This window comes from Entelurus aequoreus, linkage group LG03 (genome assembly GCF_033978785.1).
Source record: "Entelurus aequoreus isolate RoL-2023_Sb linkage group LG03, RoL_Eaeq_v1.1, whole genome shotgun sequence".
Lineage (NCBI taxonomy): Eukaryota > Metazoa > Chordata > Actinopteri > Syngnathiformes > Syngnathidae > Entelurus > Entelurus aequoreus.
Window position 1 is genome coordinate 49219371 of NC_084733.1, and position 20577 is coordinate 49239947.

The 20577-nt window shown below is 41.7% G+C and overlaps 1 protein-coding gene and 1 long non-coding RNA gene across 2 annotated transcripts in view; both read left to right on the forward strand.

The window, feature by feature from the left end:
- The window catches only part of crim1 (cysteine rich transmembrane BMP regulator 1 (chordin-like)), a 103187-nt gene that overhangs the window by 45480 nt on the left and 37130 nt on the right, over positions 1 to 20577 (forward strand). The gene's annotated exons all lie outside the window — the stretch shown is intronic.
- LOC133646546 (uncharacterized) lies at positions 2212 to 18722 on the forward strand. The gene is made up of 3 exons (XR_009825309.1): positions 2212 to 2369; positions 12171 to 12413; positions 17968 to 18722. It is a non-coding gene; the product is annotated as an uncharacterized LOC133646546 (long non-coding RNA).

Sequence of the window (20577 nt, forward strand, 5' to 3'; positions counted from 1 at the left end):
GAACCACAATTAATAAATAATTTCAGTGAATAACTTATTGTTCAAATATGTATATAAATATGTACATAAAGTGTTGTAATTATATTGTAAAATGGATGGATGGATGGACATTTAAAACAAAACTGTTATTATTAATTAGTAAGTATACATTTTTTGAGCCTTTGTAGAGAAAATTATATCATTGTAGTAAATTATGCAAATTAATCGATGATGTCATGGTGACCCCGCCCATAGCCATGCCCCCACCGCCACAGGTATCTTGGCAGTTTATGGGAAACACTGTGTGTGTATATATATATATATATATATATATATATATATATATATATATATATATATATATATATATATATATATATATATATATATATATATATATATATATATATATATATATATATATATATATATATATATATATATATTAGGGATGTCCGATATCGGACTGCCGATATTATAGGACGATAAATGCTTTAAAATGTAATATCGGAAATTATCGGTATCTGTTTCAAAATTATCGGTATCTGTTTCAAAAAGTAAAATTTATGACTTTTTAAAACGCCGCTGTGTACACGGACGTAGGGAGAAGTACAGAGCGCCAATAAACCTTAAAGGCGTACCGGCCCAGTTGCATAATATCTACGGCTTTTCACACACACAAGTGAATGCATCCCATACTTGGTCAACAGCCATACAGGTCACGCTGAGGATGTGACACCCCCCCCCCCCCCCCTCTTCCCCGCCCACCTCAACCTCCTCATGCTCTCAAATTCCAAGCTGCTGTTTTGAGGCATGTTAAAAAAAATAATGCACTTTGTGACTTCAATAATGAATATGGCAGTGCCATGTTGGCATTTTTTTCCTTAACTTGAGTTGATTTATTTTGGAAAACCTTGTTACATTGTTTAATGCATCCAACGGGGCATCACAACAAAATTAAGCATAATGTGTTAATTCCACGACTGTATATATCGTTGTCGGTTGATATCGGAATCGGTAATTAAGAGTTGGACAATATCGGAATATCGGATATCGGCAAAAAAGCCATTATCGGACATCTCTAATATATGTATATACATATCTCTCACAAGACCCAACTGATGACATTTTAAACTCTTAACTGTAAAATGTGTAAACAACATTTTTCAGTGGCTTATGAAATTCTCGCCACACGCACATGAACAGACACATACACACACCTCATTAAGTAAGAGGAAAATATGCTTCCTTCATGCTATATATCCTCACACTTGTGTGATGAAATGGTGAATGTGAAATCGAAGCTTGTGTGTCTGGGTGGGATAATTATCTTGTCTGTCGCTGTGTCCCAGGCAGACATTTTTCCTTTGTCTGGTATCGAGAGGAACTTCCTCTTGCAGCCACTTCAGAACTTCATGGTTAGTCTACATGTTTCCTCTTGGTAGAGCTATACTGCAGTAATTTTGTCAAACATGTTATTGTTCTCAGGTTTAAAATAGCCCCTTTAAATGGAAAAGTTAAGGATTAAAAATTGTTCACAATAATCTTAAATTAAATCTGTCAGTTTTTACAGGTTAACATTGCATCATTTTAAAAGAAACTGATTAAAAAAGAAAATGGCTGGCAGCGACTTTGAGGTGAATCCAACCGTAACTTTAAAAATTAAAAATCTGAGCTCCATTCTTGTTGGCAACTATGGCAAATATACTTTGTGTGTGTGTGTTTGTATGTGTGTGTGTATATATACATTGTTTACAGTCAGAACTGTTTCCATACGCATTTGTATACTGTCTCGGTTATTACATGGATAAACACTGTGTGTAACTCCTTAGTTCGTTTGCCCGCTTGATTCTGCACAATTGAATGCCTAAACAAAGAACCCCAAGTGTTGCTGACTCAACGTCTGTATTTTTTTTTGTTTTTATTGAGTACGGCTGCAAAGTAAGCCACTATGTGTTGCATTGTGTGCAAGAGTAGTGGTGTGACTCAGCGATGCAGAGACGGCAGGCAAAGTGCAGGTAAACATTTATTTGATAATAGCAAAATAAGGGAGCACCAACGTGGGTGGTTGGTGTCGACCATGGGTGAGCAAAAACACATGGTGAAGCAGGGAATAAACAATCCATTACAGTGTGCACAAATAACGAATGATGCTGGAAGATAAAACTTCCTGATTGCCAATTATGGACAGGTGAGCTTCCTAATTTCCAACCAGGAGCAGTTGAGCAGATCAGCCCTCACAACAGGCACAAAGCAGCCACCTAACATGCCAGTAAAGGATTGGAACTAAGAAAATAAGAGCGCAAAAAGGAAATGCAAAACTAAGAAGAATATGAACAAATTCCAAAACTGTCATGCGGAATCACTACACCCTGGAGCCAACAAACATTGTGAGTGCCAGCATTTAATGAAGCCTGTAATAAGGAAGGTCATTTGTAATTTATAGTTGTTTAACACGGATTTGTACATGTAAAAGGATAATTATTTGAAAAATGTAATGTAGTGATTGGAAGGTATGAGTGATGTTGGGTAGTTGGGATCTACGACTGACATGTATGTGGGTGCGGGCGATAGAGGACAGCTGTGTGGAGATGACAGTCAAGCTTGTGAATATTTTTTTGCTGTGGTTTTCGGCCGACAGTAGCCTATTTGCAATAAAGACATTGTTAATTGACCACCTCCTCGTTGTCCTTACGTCTTGATAAACGCTACAGTATTTTTGTTAATATTGTTTGGTGTCTTGAACGAAAGTAATTGGATTAATATTATTTATTTTGGCATAATTGCTTTGGTTTTTGTTGGACCCTTTGGAATGGATGACTGATGAAATAAGAGGTACCACTATGTTTGTGTTCCGATACTAAAGACTACACAAACTAATTGATAAAACTGTAGATCATGTAGTAAGTATAGTATAAAAGCAGACTGTGTTTGACACCCCAAACATTTCCAAAATTTGTCCCTGCCGCAATCTTGTCCTCTTCTGGTTCACAAATCGATGACGTAATGTGGGTGCAAACGTTTGGTCGCTGGCAACATGGCGAAGAGACACTCCCACATGTCCGGAACTAGAGAGGATGTGATAAGTGTAAGGAGAGGAGGGGGTGGATGCAGACACAGGAAGATAGGAAATCACAAGTGAAGCCAAACATTTTGATGAGGTATTTCTGTCTGGGGTCTTTGCTTGGAAGGGTGGTGTTTGCTCATTTTACACTCAAGGAGAGTTTATATGTGTAATTCCTGATAAGGCAATTCAGACTGCTATTTGAAAGGAATTCCCCTCCTTTTGCCTGCAGATATCAATAAGCACAAACAATGTTTAGATGAGTCATACAATTGGCAGCACATAAGAGAGCCTTATCAGCCTCTCACAGATAACAATATGAGCAAATATACACTTCATGACATCAGCATTAGTTACAATCCAGAAAGATGCCAACAAGAGTGGATGTGCGGTAGTACCTTGTGTAAGCTTCACACTCCGACTTTCCAGCTAATTTGGGGCCCTACACAGAATTATATTTTCAATCTCTTTGTGCCTCAGACATTACAAGTCGGATTGACCGCGGTTGGCTAGCAACAAGGCGAGTCATTTAAACGGAGGGTGTAACTTCCCTTTAATTTTGTTGGTTAATAAACTATTTATTGATATAGTAAGAATCTTTATCCCAATAATTATCCCAATTCTTTCTTATTCTCTAATGTATTTGTGATATAAATGCATCTCAACAAACCACAGGACCTTGCTCTCTTTTCTTATTGGTAAAAAGAAGGTAAAACAGGAAGAACCTTCATTGTATAAATTAGTGCGCAAAACGATGCCAATGACCAAAACATTAAGCTAAAATAGGTATTTTTTAATGTTATCAAGAGGGCACTTAAAAGGTGAGTAAATTATCTTTTTTTACTCTGTGAAAAGGAGACGTTCTGCTATCAGACGGGATGCTAACTTAAACGCTAACTAATTGGTTGATTTAGCAATACCTGGTATGTCAAGAAAACCTAATTTGTTTATAGAGATGAAACAATAATCGGTATTAGTGATAAACTGATATAAAACTTAGTGTTAGCGTTTTAAATAAAAATGATCAGAAAACAAAGATTGATAACCACACTTTGATAAGCAACGTGAGGGTTCCTGGTTCGATCCCTAGCTTCTGCCATCTTAGTCACGTCTGTTGTGTACTTGAGCAAGACACTTCCCCTTGCTCCTGATGGGTCATGGTTAGGGCCTTGCATGGCAGCTCCCGCCATCAGTTTGTGAATGTGGAAATGGTGCCAAAGCGCTTTGAGTACCTTGAAGGTAGAAAAGTGCTATACAAGTATGACCTATTTACCATTACCATTCATCGTTTAATTTACTGCATCATGAGTTTACCTTGATTAATTATGACCATTAGGTGTTGCCAAAAACAATTACAACTCCATTTCGATCATGCTGATTGGTGTCGGTCTCAGCCAATACTAAAGGCTCCAAAATCGTTATCTGAAGTTAAAAAGTTGTATTGCGACACCCATAAAACTTGGTTAAAAGGTTTCAGTGTGTATAAGTGTGTACACTGAACAAAAATATAAACACAACAGTTTGGTTTTTGCTCCCATTTTTCACGAGTTGAACTCAAAGATCTAAAACTTTTACTATATACACAAGACCTATTCCTCTCAAATATTGTTCACACTGTTTAAATCTTTGTTAGTGAGCACTTCTTCTTTGCCAAAATAATCCATCCCACCTCACAGGTGTGGCATATCAAAATGCTGATTAAACAGCATGATTATTGCGCATGTGTCCTTAGACTGCCCAGGATAAAAGGCCCCTCTGAAATGTGCGGTTTTATCACACAGCACAATGCCACAGATGCCGCAAGTTTTGAGGGAGCGTGCAGTTTGCATGCTGACTGCAGGAATGTCCACCAGAGCTGTTGCCTGTGAATTGAATGTTTATTTTCCCTTCAGTAAGCCATCTCCAAAGGCGTTTAAGAGAATTTGGTAGTACATCTAAAAGGCCTCACAACCGCAGACCATGTGTAACCACACCAGCCCAGGACCTTCACAACCAGCAGGTGCACGATCCAACCAGCAGGTCCATGATCGTCTGAGACCAGCCACCCGGACAGCTGCTGCAACAATTGGTTTGCTAACCAAATAATTTCTGCACAAACTATGAGAAACCGTCTCATGTCTGCATGCTTATCATCCTTCTCGTAACCGACTTGACTGGGCAAATGCTCACATTGGATGGCGCCTGGCACATTGGAGAGGTGTTCTCTTCACGGATCAATCCCGGTTTTCAGGGTTCAGGGCAGATGTCAGATTGTGTGTGTGGCGTTGTGTTGTGAATTGAGAGGCCAATGGTGGGGTGGGGTTATGGTATGGGCAGGTGTATGTTATGGATAACAAACGCAAGTGCATTTGTATTGATGGCATTTTGAATGCACAGAGATACTGTAAATGAGATTCAGAGGCCAATTGTTGTGCCATTTACCCAAGATCATCACTTCATGTTGCAGCATGACAATGCACACCCCCATGTTGCAAGGATCTGTGCACAATTCTTGGAAGTTGAAAACATCCCAATCCTTGCATGGTAAGCCTACTCAACCGGACATGTCACCCATTGAGCATGTTTGGGATGCTGTGGATTGGCGTCTACGACAGGGTGTTTAAGTTCCTGCCAATATCCAGCAACTTGATGTGTTGCACTGCGTGAGGCAAATAGTGGTCACACCAGATACTGACTGCTTTTCTGACCCCCCCAGACTCTAATAAAGCAAAACTGCACATTTCAGAGTGGCCTTTTATTGTGGGCAGCTTAAGGCACACCTGTGCAATAATCGTGTGGTTTAATCAGCATCTTGATATATCACACCTGTGAGGTGGGATGGATTATCTTGGCAAAGAAGTGCTCACGAACACAGATTTAGACAGATTTGTGAACAATATTTGAGAGAAATGGGTCTTTTGTGTATATGGTACATGTTTTAGATCTTTGAGTTCAATGAAAAATGGGAGCAAAAACAAGTGTTGCATTTACTGTATATTTTTGTTCGGTATAGTACCGCGATAATCATAACCGTGATCATTTTGGTCACAATATCCTTGATTTGAGATTTTCATATTGTTAATCCTTATTTGTTTTCTTTGCTTTCCGTCTTGAGTTGTGTGGACTATAGTTGAGTTTGATAACCGTGTTTATACCTGAACAAATGAACCACATCAAGTTGGAAAATCAGCCCGTAACTTGCCTGAATAAACTCAATTATTTTACCGATAATCTTATACATATTTCTCTGTAATGGAAGAGATCATTCCCAAATCCATACCTCTTTACTGCCTTCTGGGGGTTTTGTACTGTGTATATACGAGTGGTTCAACTGTGACGCCCTATATTTTAATTGCTCTCGAGATATAGATGTTGGGATCATGTGTGTCACAGTTGGCCTTCGCTTTAATAGCAGTCCTGCTCTTTGGTTGCCATTGGCCTCATCTCCTTTGTAATGCCGTTCTATCACGTTCATAAGCTTTTGGCCAAGATCTGAATTTCCCCTCCACTCGTACTTGCTGCAGCACACAGCAAACAATGCTGACTCTCCCAGTTGTAACTGCTTGGTGGCCCCAGAGCCACGCCCCTACACTTGTACACAAGCGACGGCCCTGATGTGTACCCTTTGTGGAGCAACTTTATAAAACCTGAGGACAGACCAGAACCCTGCGCAGGCCAGCTGGACTAAGACAGCCTTGTTTCCCTGCTGACTTGCTTCCAAAGTCAGTTGGTGAACAGAACTCACATTGTGTGCTTTTTTCCATGAGTAAACGAAGGCTGTCAACACAATCCTCCTCTGCCTGGCTCAAGCGCTCTGGATTGGGGAAATACTGCTTGCCTTGTGGCCTGGTTGGAAGTGAAGAAAACACCCATTTAGAAAGGATGTGTTTTTCTTTGCATTATTTACAAAAGAGTTCATTCTGTGGTAATGGTGCAATTTCCTTATCCCACCTTGTGGATGACTCTCATCTCTGGGTACCTGTAGAATTTATTTTTGCATGCCCATGACTGGTAGGCAGATTTATTTTTCAATTGGTGGAATTCTGTTTGCCAGCATAATACTGTACAAAAGCTTGAAATGTGATTCCTGCAAAGACACTTTATCAAGCATAACAAATCAGGCCTTTTGTGTATGTGCAAACATGGGTATGACCGCTATTATAATAGGAAAAAGGGATTCTAATTACAGCCATCTCTGCTCAGTGAGAGAACACAAACAGCACAGAAAAAAAATACATTCGCTGTTGACTTTTCCCATCCTCTATTGTGCTTGAAAATGTGCCAGACAGAAAATTATATTAATTGGACCTGCAGGGGAGGAACGGTTTTGCAAACGGATTTGATTTATTCTGTTCATTTGAATGACAATGTCGGGTCAGACAGCTGCTTTCCCAGTGCACTCTAACCCCAGCTATTATCAGCGTGAAAGTGCAATCAACATTCTCGGGGAGATGTACAATACAGGGAAAGTGTTTTTCAGTGCAGAACGAGATCATTCAAGGGCATTTTCTATGACTTAGAGCTGCATGAGGTTTTCATATGCAAAACCAATCTTCAACTGACGTTTAGCAGACAGTGTCAGACTGCATTGTAGGTAATCCATTTAGAATGTCCTAGATGTTTATTTAGGTCCAGCATTGAAATTAGGCCAAAATTAATTTCCCTAGTTTTCTATGACTCCTTTCAAAGTTTATCAATGAGAGCTTTGTGGCAAACCTCCCTGTTCCCAGGTGAAGCAGTACAGTAAAGATACCTCACACGCCTTCTCTATTTGGGCAAGGGCAAAAAAAAAACGTTTTTCCAAGCTTCAGTTTCATCTTTCAGTACCTTACCCACCGAACTACATACGCAGCAGTCATTGTCAAAAGGGGCAAAACATTAAAAACACCAACTTTTTTGTGAGTTGAAATACAACTTGTTTAGCTCTGGTAGCATTCAATATAAAATAGTGATAGGAATTTCAGCTATTTTATGGGAACTGGTTATTTTGGCCAGGCTCCCTAAAAAGAGCTTGTGTTCTAACAAAAAATGCTCCCCATTTGCGTTTGTTTTTCATACAAAAGTTCCACCGGATTATAAAGCGCATTATAGGGATTATATTATCATTTTAATATGTAATAGTGGTTCTTTGGTCAAAATAGATTGTTTTACAGACCATCTTTAAGTCGCTTTCTGACCGTCTCTTCAGGATACGCTGTTTTGTGGGCGGTCTTATTTACGTGGCGCCACTTCGACAGCGTCTTCTCCCGATCATCTTTGTTGTACCGGTAGTTTTTAGCACGTTTACTGACTCTAAGTCAGAACTGTACGCTACTTTGTATTAAAATTGGCAACAGCGGTGGCTGAATGCCCCACAACAAAATGATAGAAAAAAAGGATCTTATTGACTGCAGAGCGGTGTACAATGGCGGACGCGTGCACATTTTCTGGACATATGCCGATCCCAAATTCACAACAGCAAGAACCAATAAGTAAGAATAGTTGGTTTTGCATACTGGGTTGAAACAAAACACCAGATAATAGGGGCCATTTTGGGGTCCTTAAACGCACACCATAATAATACCCGTATGATGTACAGTACGTCCGACTACGGTAGCTGTAATGTTCCGACAATCTATCAAGCTTACCAAAGTCATACTAAAACATTCTGACAGATTTTTGAGCGCTGTGTGTAATGTTCTATATTCTCAATGAAACTTCAAAGTTTTTATGTTACTTGCTAACCTGTACTTGCTAGTCATTTAGTGAACAGGGGGTGTCAACCTGCAGTCCACACGTATCTCTTGTGTTTGACTGCCATCTACTGGTCACACTCATATTTACACCATGTACCAAATAAAATTGCTTCGAGGTCAGAAAGCACAACCAGAATAAATCCATACATTAGGCGCACTGGGCTATGAGGCACACTGTCAATTTTTGAGAAAATGTAAGGATTTTAAGTGCACCTTTAAAGTCTGGCAAGCTTCTCGTTGAATTTTTGACCACTACTTGTTGGTCACAAAAAACATTCATGAAGTTTGGTTCTTTTATGAATTTATTATGGGTCTACTGAAAATGTGACCAAATCTGCTGGGTCAAAAGTATATATACAGCAATGTTAATATTTGGTTACATGTCCCTTGGAAAGTTTCACTGCAATAAGGCGCTTTTGGTAGCCATCCACAAGCTTCTGGCAAGCTTCTGGTTGAATGTTTGACCACCCCTCTTGACAAAATTGGTGCAGTTCAGCTAAATTGGTTGGTTTTCTGACATGGACTTGTTTCTTCAGCATTGTCCACACATTTAAGTCAGGACTTTGGGAAGGCCATTCTAAAACCTTAATTCTAGCCTGATTTAGCCATTCTTTTACCACTATTGACGTGTGTTTGCTGTCATTGTCCTGTTGGAACACCCAACTGCGCCCAAGACCCAACCTCCGGGCTGATGATTTTAGGTTGTCCTGAAGAATTTGGAGGTAAACCTCCTTTTTCATTGTCCCATTTAAAGCACCAGTTCCATTGGCAGAAAAACAGGCCCAGAGCATAATACTACCACCACCATGCTTGATGGTGGGCATTGTGTTCCTGGGATTGTAGGCCTCACCTTTTCTCCACCAAACAAATTGCTGGGTATTGTGGCCAAACAGCTCAATTTTTGTTTCATCTGACCACAGAACTTTCCTCCAAAAGGTCTTATCTTTGTCCATGTGATGTCTGATGAAACCAAAATTTAGCTATTTGGCCACAATACCCAGCAATATATTTGGAGGAGAAAAGGTGAGGCCTATAATCCCAGGAACACCATTCCCACCGTCAAGCATGTGCCTGTTTTTCTGCCAATGGAACTGGTGCTTTAAATGGGACAATGGAAAAAGAGGATTACCTCCAAATACTTCAAGACAACCTAAAATCATCAGCCCGAAGGTTGGGTCTTGGGCGCTGTTGGGTGTTCTAACAGGACAATGACCCCAAACACATGAACAAAAGTGGTTAACAGAATGGCTAAATCAGGCTAGAATTAAGGTTTTAGAATGGCCTTCCCAAAATCCTGACTTAAACGTGTGGACAATGCTGAAGAAACAAGTCCATGTCAGAAAACCAACACATTTAGCTGAACTGCACCAATTTTGTCAAGAGGAGTGGTCAAACATTCCACCAGAAGCTTGCCAGAAGCTTGTGGATGGCTACCAAACGCGCCTTATTGCAGTGAAACTTTCCAAAGGACATGTAACCAAATATTAACATTGCTGTATATATACTTTTGACCCAGCAGATTTGGTCACATTTTCAGTAGACTGATAATAAATTCATAAAAGAACCAAACTTCATGAATGTTTTTTGTGACCAACAAGTAATGGTCAAAAATTCATGACAATAAGGAAGAGCAAGGGTGAAAAGATGCAACCCTGTCTCACCAATACTGGATTGGATCAGCGCCATCCCTATGTGTACCCGCTACCTGCCCCTTCCGCTCAGCCTCAACAAGTATGGCTCATTCACTTCAAAGACTTTGACCATTTGCAAATGACCCATGCCTAGTGTGTACACTCAAATATGCAAAGTTTAGGCTTAACCGTCCCAGAGTTAGAATGCATAGATAGTTTTATCTCAATAGAAACTTCTTCTTAAACTTTCATAGTTTCAGGTCATTAGGCTTGAATATTCTCTCCTATTTTTGTTGCTAATCTTAAACATTTTTAAGGTTCCAGGTCATCAGGCTTGAATATTCTCTTTCATTGTGTTGCCCCATTTTGTTTGCAGAGCCAAGGAGGCCCCATTCTTTAAATGCAAGGACGAGGCGCATCCTCAGATGGAGTCATGTTTCAGCATGGAGCCAACAGACTGAGCATTCTGCAATCTGGGAAGCTCATTAACTAGAAATGCAACCAAAACCCCCAAAATTCTTATGAAACATCAACTCTCACAAACAATATAAATGTAAACAAAAATTATTGTATATTGTAATAATGTCACTTGTATTAAGGGCATCAGTGTTGACACATTCCATGCGTTAAAAAGTTATCAAGTATTTAAGTAAGCAATTATTTGGATTTTGCTCATCCATTATTTTTGCTTCTGTTAAGATGCCGTTCCAGGTTTCCTCAAATATTTATGCAATAGACTTTCAGGAACAGATTGGAAATTGTTTCATGAAGTGATAGGAGATTATAGGACAAGGCATGAGACTGTGTACACCAACCCTGCCGCTCTTCTGCCTATGCTGTATACATTGCAGTGGCACTGAGGACCAGAATAGATGTGATGTCCCTTTGGTTAAGGTAATCCAATCTTTGTAAGGTAGATTCAATTCTGCAACAATGTTGGTACAGAGGGGCCTTCCACTTTTCTTTTCCAGACCAGGCTCCAAAATACATCCCTCGAGCCCCTTTTTCCCAGATTTCCAGTAGCCCAGCACCCATTTCCCCTCTAACAAGGAGTATCAGAGCTATTATGTTGGCTCTGCTGAATGTATAGAACAACACATGCCAAATGAAGGGGAGAAGGGAGAAGAAGAAAAGCTCTGTTAAGGAGCTGTTTGGATTGCGATCCAGTCCAGCCATGCTGGGTGGGATCCGAGCCCTTCAGACGGGATATGCGAAGGCCTTGTCACGTCTAAAGTAGCACTTTGACAGGACGCTGTAAAGCTGTCGCAGACTAAAGTGGGGATCTAATGACTGTGCGCAGGGTTTGTGTTGGATGACTGTGTGAACTTGGCTTTTAGGCCGAAACACGAGTAGCACCGTTGCAGTTCTGCTGACTGACTATGAGGTGTAACACAGCCAACAATTGTGTACACGTCAAAAATGTTTGAATTTAATTTTATATTAGGTGTTTAAAAGGAGGCAAAACTTAAAGTTCTTACCCCATGCTAGCAATGTTTTAATGTGTACAGGTACATGTATGTTGCAATGTACATATAACGGGGACATATTTTTGCATGTTTTGACACTTAATCCAAATTTAATCCAGATTTAGTTTTTGACAGCAAGTTGAATTAGTTGTTTTCCACGTCACAATTCTGGATCTGGATCTATTACAATCCTAGATTACAAGAGTTTAATTATTGATGTTGGAGGTGAACAATGTTAAATGTTTCCATGCAGAGGACTTCTCATCATGTTAATCATGCATGCTTACATCCACCTGTATCTGTGTGTCTTTTTCAGAAGAGCTAAAATGTGCCCGAGTGACCTGCACTGCTGTCCAGGTTCCTTCCTGCCCCAAAGGCTCTGTTTTGACCAAGAGCTATACCCCCCCTGCTGGTTGCTGCCCTTCTATCCTACCGCAGTGCACCTGTGACCTCCGGGCCTGCCACTATCCCCAGTGCCCAAGCGGTCAGCGTGCTTTGCCGCTCAGCAAGGCCAGCGGTCAGCCTGGCGACTGCTGTGATGTCGTTGAATGCCAGAAAGGTGATTCTACCCAACTGCACACTACACAAAGCATCCAGCCGCTTTCCCACTGCGGGTTGTGGTTATGGCCTTAGCGGTAAGGCAATTATTCCCTCATGCTTTCCCAATAGACACAGTCGCCGATTGGAAAGTATTTTATGACAAACTAAGTCTACAGTTGAAGCTTTGAAGTGAAAATAGTTGACCACTCTTAACAGTAAAACCATAAATTGTGTATTCAACCTTAATTGATGATGCATGCTGGACACATGTAAGGAAGTGTAGATGGAGGGTTCCTGCTTGAAAGGCGAGTTGTCCTCACATAAAGACTTCACGCGACTTACTTGCAGTGGTGCTTTCTCCTTTTATTATAATTGTCGACAGAGATGTTAACAGTTTTTTTGAGTTTTATAGACATTATTTTCCTCTTTTGCTTGCCATCACTTGTGAGATTAAGACTGAGAAACTGTGTTGGCCCCTAATACAGTCTGGGGTTCTGTGGCTTGCTCAATGGTATATCAACACTGTTCTGAAAAGATTTTAACCAGTCCCAGACCTAGTGATGGACACCGAATTCGGTACTTTTATAGGTACCGACCATTGATCCATGTAAAATCAAACAGTGCCATATTTTGATACCTTTGCTGAAAGTGAACAGGCTCAAACATTTGGTGGGGAAACAATCACTCAAGCAGTACTCAAAGCGGACCCAGCCAAACTTCATCTAGGTAATGTTAAAATTTTCGGTGTCAACAAAGCAAGCACGCTTGATAGAAAACATTCAAATGTAGAAATAAAGCTACACTTTTCCAAAATTCACTAGCTTGATGCTAATTTATGCTAATTGGATTTGCGATAGACATGATACCAATTAACATTAGTGAGTTTACATGGTGATTTCAACACTCCAAATGTGTTTAATGGAAACTACAACTCAGATGCAGTGTCACATAAATAAAATACTTAGGCCATGTCCACACAAACACGGATATCAACCTAATAAATGCATACTTATCTCTTCATTTAGGCTTCTAGTCCAGACACAAACACAGACTTTTGCAAACGCTGGCAAGGTGAAGAGTCCCAAAACTCTCCGTTTAGTGTGTGCGTGTACACGGCTCATACGAAGACTGGTCTGATGACGTCACGGTTGTGGGCTGTCATTTCAAAAGCTCAACAACACTGCATCACTGGCTTTAAACACACTGGCAGATCATTTACTGTTGGTTTGAAGGTAAACATGCTGCTGCTTTCACTCTACATTGATAAAAAAGACTCATCAAAATGGGATTTACGACACTCCCACGAGTGCTAATGACAGTCAGCTGTTTTAAAAATGACCGCTGTTGGAGCTCCAGCTGATTGGACAACTTTGACAAGCAAGACTTTTTGCTTTGTGTTATAAGAACTGTACAATACATCATGTTTTAATCCTTATTTAACAACAGATCATGAAGTTAACTTGCATGCGCCCAAGCAACTTAAAAAAGACATAATGTATCCTGGGCTATTTGTTAGTGTGTATTAATGTTAAAGACAATATACATTCATATACTTAATTGTACTTAGTCATTGCAGATGAAACTATCCGTGTTGGTATGGACATGGCCTTACAGTACAAACACTTTGTAGGACCCAAATAGAAGACAAGACCGTATCCACTCGACGTCCTTTGCACCGATCACCCCGGGGGGGGGGGTTGGGCCTTCACGTTGTTCCCATTGGGTTTAGTTTTTTTCTTGACTTGATGTGGGATCTAAGCTGAGGATGTTGTTACGGCTTGTGCAGCCCTTTGAGACATTTGTGATTAAGGGCTATATTAGTGAACTTTGATTCTTTCTCATTTTGTCCACCAAATGTTTTATGCTGTGTGTGAATGCACAAAGGTTGTTTGATTGATAGAAACTCAATTGCAAAGACTACATCCTCGCTAAGGCAGCACATCGTAATCTATACATAAAATTACTGCCATCTAAAGTCTTGGAATTGCAGCCGCATGCAAAGTCTCAATATGATACTGTACAGTACTTGTAAATAACACACATAACTGTAAGAAAACGGCGTGGTGAAAATGGTAAAGCGGCCGTGCCAGCAACTTGAGGGTTCCAGGTTCGATTCCAGCTGTCGCCTCCCTATTCACAACTGTTGTGTTCTGGGGCACGACACTACACCCTTGCTCCTGATGGGTGGTGGTTAGCGCCTTGCATGGCAGCTTCCACCATCAGTGTGTGAATGTGTGTGAATGTCATGTAAATATGTGATTACAGACCATTTAGAAATAAAACAAAATAACTGGACAGCATAGATCAGTGTTAAATGTTTTAAAAAAGTGAAATTTGTTTTAAATAACTAACATTTTCTAAGACATTTGAAGTAGCGAAAATTGGTACTATTAAAGTACAGCACCAATTCCCATGTACCGGGAATTGGTATTTTATCAATTCAAGCGTGAAAGGTACCCATCCTTGCCCAGACTTCCAATTTGTCTCTTGTTGGTTCAATGACTGCTTTTAAGTCCTTGATGCGCTCTCCAGATTAATTTTACCTGCTGTTAAAAAAACAGGATGCTACCTTATAAGATGGGTCCAAAAAATCTAGGATATTTTGTCCATCTGTCTATGAATGTTCTCATTCATCCAGGTCATTGTCACCTCCGGGTATTCAATCGATCGCAACTGGACTGTTTGTTTTGTCTTAGAAGACGTTTCGCCTCTCATCCGAGTAGGCTTCTTCAGTTCGTGCTCATAGACTTAGATTGGCCAGATCTCGTCTGTTCATCTAGTTTACTAAACTTTAACTATGGTTAATCTTGGTCACAGAGGTAGTTATCATATTATAAAATGTTACCATTTTTTTCCAATTCTGTTATGAGTATGTTTCAAGTTGCTCACATAACACAATCACACACTTGGAGCAGTGTACTTCCTGAAAAATAAGTTAAAATGGAATCAGCTGCGGGCAGCACAGTGGAACAGGGGTTAGTACGTGTGCCTCACAATACGAAGGTCCTGGGTTCGATCCTGGGCTCGAGATCTTTCTGTGTGGAGTTTGCATGTTCTCCCCGTGACTGCGTGGGTTCCCTCCGGGTACTCCGGCTTCCTCCCACCGCCAAAGACGTGCACTAAATTGGCCCTAGTGAATGAATGTAAGTGCGAATGTTGTCTATCTGTTTTGGCCCTGCGATGAGGTGGCGACTTGTCCAGGGTGTACCCCTCCTTCCGCCCATGTGCAGCTGGGATCGGCTCCAGCACCCCTGCGATCCCATAAGGGACATGCGGTAGAAAATGGATGGATGGATGGAATCAGCTGCCTTAGCAAAAGCCTGGAATGAGAGCCAAGAACTTTGTCTGTATTCAGAATCAGAATCAGAATAGTTTTTATTGCCATTGTTTGAGAACGGGTTCACAAACTAGGAATTTTTCTTGGTGCAATCGTGCAACATAAAACACATATAACACATATTTGGTATAAAAAGAGCTGTGACTGAGCTATCAGATAGACTTAGAAGGGATTCAAGGAATTCAAGGAGCTGCTGTTAGGAGTTCTTGTTCATTTGCCTGATGGCCGAGGGGAAAAAACTGTTCAGGTGGCGGGAGGTGTGGGTCTGGATGGAGCGTAGTCTCCTGCATTAGGGGAGAGGGGAGAATAGTGTGTGTCCAGGGTGAGAAGAGTCAGCTGTGATCCGACCCACACGCCTCCTGGTCCTGGAGGAGAACGAGTCCTGGAGGGATGGGAGCTTGCAGCCAATCACCTTCTCCGCAGCACGTACGATGCGTTGCAGTCTATTCTTATCCTGGACTGTGGCGCCGGGGAACCACACTGTGATGGAGGAGGTCAGGATGGACTCTATGATGGCTGAGTAAATCTGCACCAGCATCTCGGTCGGCACCTTAAGTTTCCTCAGCTGCCGCAGGAAGTACATCCTCTGCTGGGCCTTCTTGATGAGGGAGCTGATGGTCAGCTCCCACTTGAGGTCCTGGGTGATGGTGGTGCCCAAGAAACGGAAGGAGTCCACAATGGGGACGGGGGTGGGAGAGTCAATCAGGGTGAGGGGGGATGGTGGGGCTGTGACTTTCCTGAAGTCCATGATCATCTCCACTGTTTTCTGGGCGTTCAGCTCCAGGTTATTGAGGCTGCACCAGGACGTCAGCCGGTCTACCTCTCTCCTGTAGGCGGACTCATCGCCATTCGAGATGAGCCCGATGAGGGTGGTGTCATCCGCAAACTTGAGCAGTTTTACGGATTGGTGACTAGAGGTGCAGCAGTTTGCATACAGGGAGAAGAGCCAGGGGGAGAGTACACAGCCCTGAGGAGTACCAGTGTTTGTGGTTCGACTGTCCGAGACAATCTTCCCCAGCCTTACGTGCTGTCTTCGGTCTGTCAGGAAGTCATTAATCCAACTGCAGAGGGAGTCGGGCACGCTGAGCTGGTAGAGCTTGTCTCGTAGCAGTCCAGGGAGGATGGTGTTGAAGGCAGAGCTGAAGTCCACAAACAGGATCCTAGCATAGGTTCCTGGGGAGTCCAGATGCTCCAGGATGAAGTGGAGGGCCAGGTTCACTGCATCATCCACAGACCTGTTGGCTCTGTAGGCAAACTGCAATGGGTCCAGAAGGGGGGCGGTGATGTCCTTGAGGTGGGGCAGGACCAAGCGCTCAAAGGACTTCATGACCACAGACGTCAGCGCGACCGGCCTGTAGTCATTTAGTCCTGTGATCCGTGCTTTCTTGGGGACAGGGACAATGGTAGAGGTCTTAAAGCAGGACGGCACGCGGCATAGCTCCAGAGAGGTGTTAAAAATGTCAGTGAAGACAGGAGCCAGCTGGTCCGCACAGTGTCTGAGAGTGGAGGGGGAGACACCATCCGGCCCGGGGGCCTTCCGCGTATTCAGCTTCAAGAACTGCCGGCGTACATCCTCTTCTTTAATGGAGAGGGTCTTTACAGTCTTATTGTGTTTTTGGAGTCCCATTCCAATTACTGTTTAGGATCCTTGGGTGTCTTTCAATGGTATGCAAGCTTATACTTTTTGTGAGTTAACCTTTTGATGAAAGCTGTCAAATCTTCAGTAGGAGGGAGCACTTGATCAAGGAGCATTTGGAGAATGAATAAAAAAAATAAAAACAGTTCAAGCACAACACAAATCTTATGTCAGGTTTTTCAAGAAAGTGCTGTAATCAGTCTTGAATAGATTTGACAAAGATTAATGGTTCAAGCAATTCCCTGTTTAGACTATGACATTTTCTCTATAATGTTCATCCAGTAAATGAGTGGCTCAGATATCTCTCTGAGAGATTTTTCTGCTCTTTGTGAAGCTTTTTTACAACACAGAATCACAATATTGAAAATTCAGTCATGGAAGTGAAGTCCTGCTTTATGTTACCAGCCCCAGGAGAGTCAATGACATGTGCTAGTGTTATGTTTGCTCTGTGCTCCCAAAAAATATTCACTGTTGTACCAACAGAACAAATTCCCATTCTGGCCCTTCCACATGTATAAATGAGTGCCGTGTCCTGGAATTAATGGACTTAACAAGTTCAGTGACCAGAAAAAGTGCTTATACTATGAATTTTCTCAACAGAAGTGCAGTGTCAAAGGGTTCCTGTCTGGTCACACGTCCAGAGGGAAAAGGTTCAACAGTTCATTGATGGGAATGCTTTTTATGTGTTCCATTCTGCCAGCCCGGAGCGTAATCGAGTCCGGCAGGCTGGCGGTGGCTGAATGGTTGCCATGGGGGCCAAGGGATCAGTGTTTTGATAACAAGTGTCGGCTGCTCTTTGTGCGTTAGGCTTGATGCCTTTTGTGCAGCCTTTACTGTCTGTTAGTGCATGCATGCCTGAGTGTAATGACACAAAGTTCCATAGACACACAGCGAAACTTGGTGTCACAGAGACCAAAAAAATGTATTTAATTACATTAAACAATGAAAAAAGATTGCCTTTTGATGCTTTTAGGATTTTCTTCTGCCTAGCAAACTCGTTGCCAATTTCCAGCACACCAATGATTAGCAGTCAGTAGGGGTGTAACAGTACGTGCATTTGTATTGAACCGTTTCGGTAAGGGGGGTTCGGTTCGAAGGTGTACCAAACGAGTACACATGCTAGCAGCGACCGGGCTAGGACAACATGTAAAAGCCAGAGCTGGAAGACCCTCCTGCCTCGTTAAGATCTCCCGTTTGGGAACACTTTGGCTGCGCGATACAACAATGGAGGACGGAGGTTTCACCCTTCACTCTACCCGGCAGTGGGTCTCCACAGCTTTTATATATGTTGACCACATTAACCCTGGCAATGGACCCTGTGTGTATATGTATGTTATGCCATTGTTTACAAATTTGGTAAATAAATAACCACAAAATGTATATTTTCTTGTTTTCTTACTGTACCAAAAATGAACCGAACCGTGACCTCTAAACCGAGGTACGTACCGAACCGAACTTTTTGTGTACCGTTAGTCAGTATAATTTGTTAAGATTTGCAAGCAATGAAGACATTTTTGTAACTCTCTGACCTTTTAACCTTAGCTACCGTAGTCATTGTTGATAAATATTTTTATGCAGAAATGCGACCTCCAGTGTTGACGAGAAATCTCTGAAGACCGAGGCTTTGCAGATTCTTAGAATCAAACACAACATGCTGTCATTGTCACATTGCATCCACTTTGGAGGGAGTCACATGTTTCCATTGCCCACTTGGCTGGGAGTGTGTCCCACTTGGCTGTGGGTTTGTCCGGGTTGGAGTGCTGCAATGACACTATGTTCCACCTGTTTTGAGAGTTGTTCATTGTTTGCTTGAATGAGGACTTTGAGTGATTGGAAAAGAGCAGATGACTGAAGTTACTGATGTTTGGCACATCTTTGGCTATGGGTGTAGAGCAGGAAAACATGTGTTTTCTTGAGATTTATGTCTTTGTTGAGCAAGCAGGGTGAGCTCACCAAGATAATTGTTCTCAAGGAACTGCATGTGAGTTTGCTACAACTATGCAGAACATGGATAATGGTAGTCACAAAATTTACTTTACAACTGATTGGCACTGATTTAAAAACATTGCTTACAGCTTTGAAGCGTGACTATACAGGTACATATTAACCCTGATCACCCTGTACACAGTGTGACTGATATTGTTTCGGTTCAGTTCAGTACAATGCATATTTTTCTGTGTTTTCATTGTAAATATACAACCTTTTATGCTCCCACGTTCAGCACCCTTTTGTTGGACGAGTGGTTGTCGTACACACAACACAGTTGGGGGTTTACCTTCTTAATTTTTGATTCATTAGATGATTGCCCATGTTTCACCCCATGGTGGAAATGTCAGCCTAATCGGGATTTCCCAGTCTAAAACTGTAAGTTGACAACATTAAACACTTGGTTGGAATGTGACTTTGATGGCAAAATTGCATGTATATTGTGTATCAAGCCAAGCTCTACTTTAACGCAGCTTGTGATTAAACACAAAGCATGGGTGGACTAAAGACCCTTTTGCGTTGTTTCAGGGATTAGCATTAACAAACACGACATAAATCACACTTGAGCATCCCCTCATTTGATTTCCTGTGGCTTTGCCATTTTGATTTCCGGAAGTCAAAGCGTTTTCTCTGCATGGTTTTGCAGCACGTGAAGCGAGACCGCTGCAAATGTGAGTGAGAAAGTGATTAAAGAGGGCTCAGTTAAAAAATCCCCAATGAGCTCCAGTTTACCAGAGAACCAGCTTTGTACCAAAGTGCAGTCCTGGTGACATTGGGAACAGAGGCTCACAAGTGGAGACATTTTGGAGTCCATTTGCTGCTTTAAATTACTGGCTTCACATCTGTTTGCGTCTGTGCATTTACATTTACCAACAAACGGAGTGCAAAATTGTGACTTGAGAGTGGTCTTGCATTACAGCACATCCCTGCAGTCTGAGTGTATCTGTTGCTGTGTGGTCCGTTCAGTTCATGCACTGATGAGTCACCCAAATGCATTCGATGTCTCATGTTGGAGTGGGTCTTGTTTTTCCTCAACACTCATCACTGTGGAATCTTTAACTATGGCTTTTGGGGTCCGTGAGATCCGTACGTAAAAACAAATCTTACTCAGTTTTCCAAAGGTGGTGTCCCAAAGCCAATTTTATATCGCATAGAGCTTCTAAGACCGGAATGATTGACTCCACCTGCCGCCAGTGCACGAGGCCACTTTCAGCCAAAACCTCA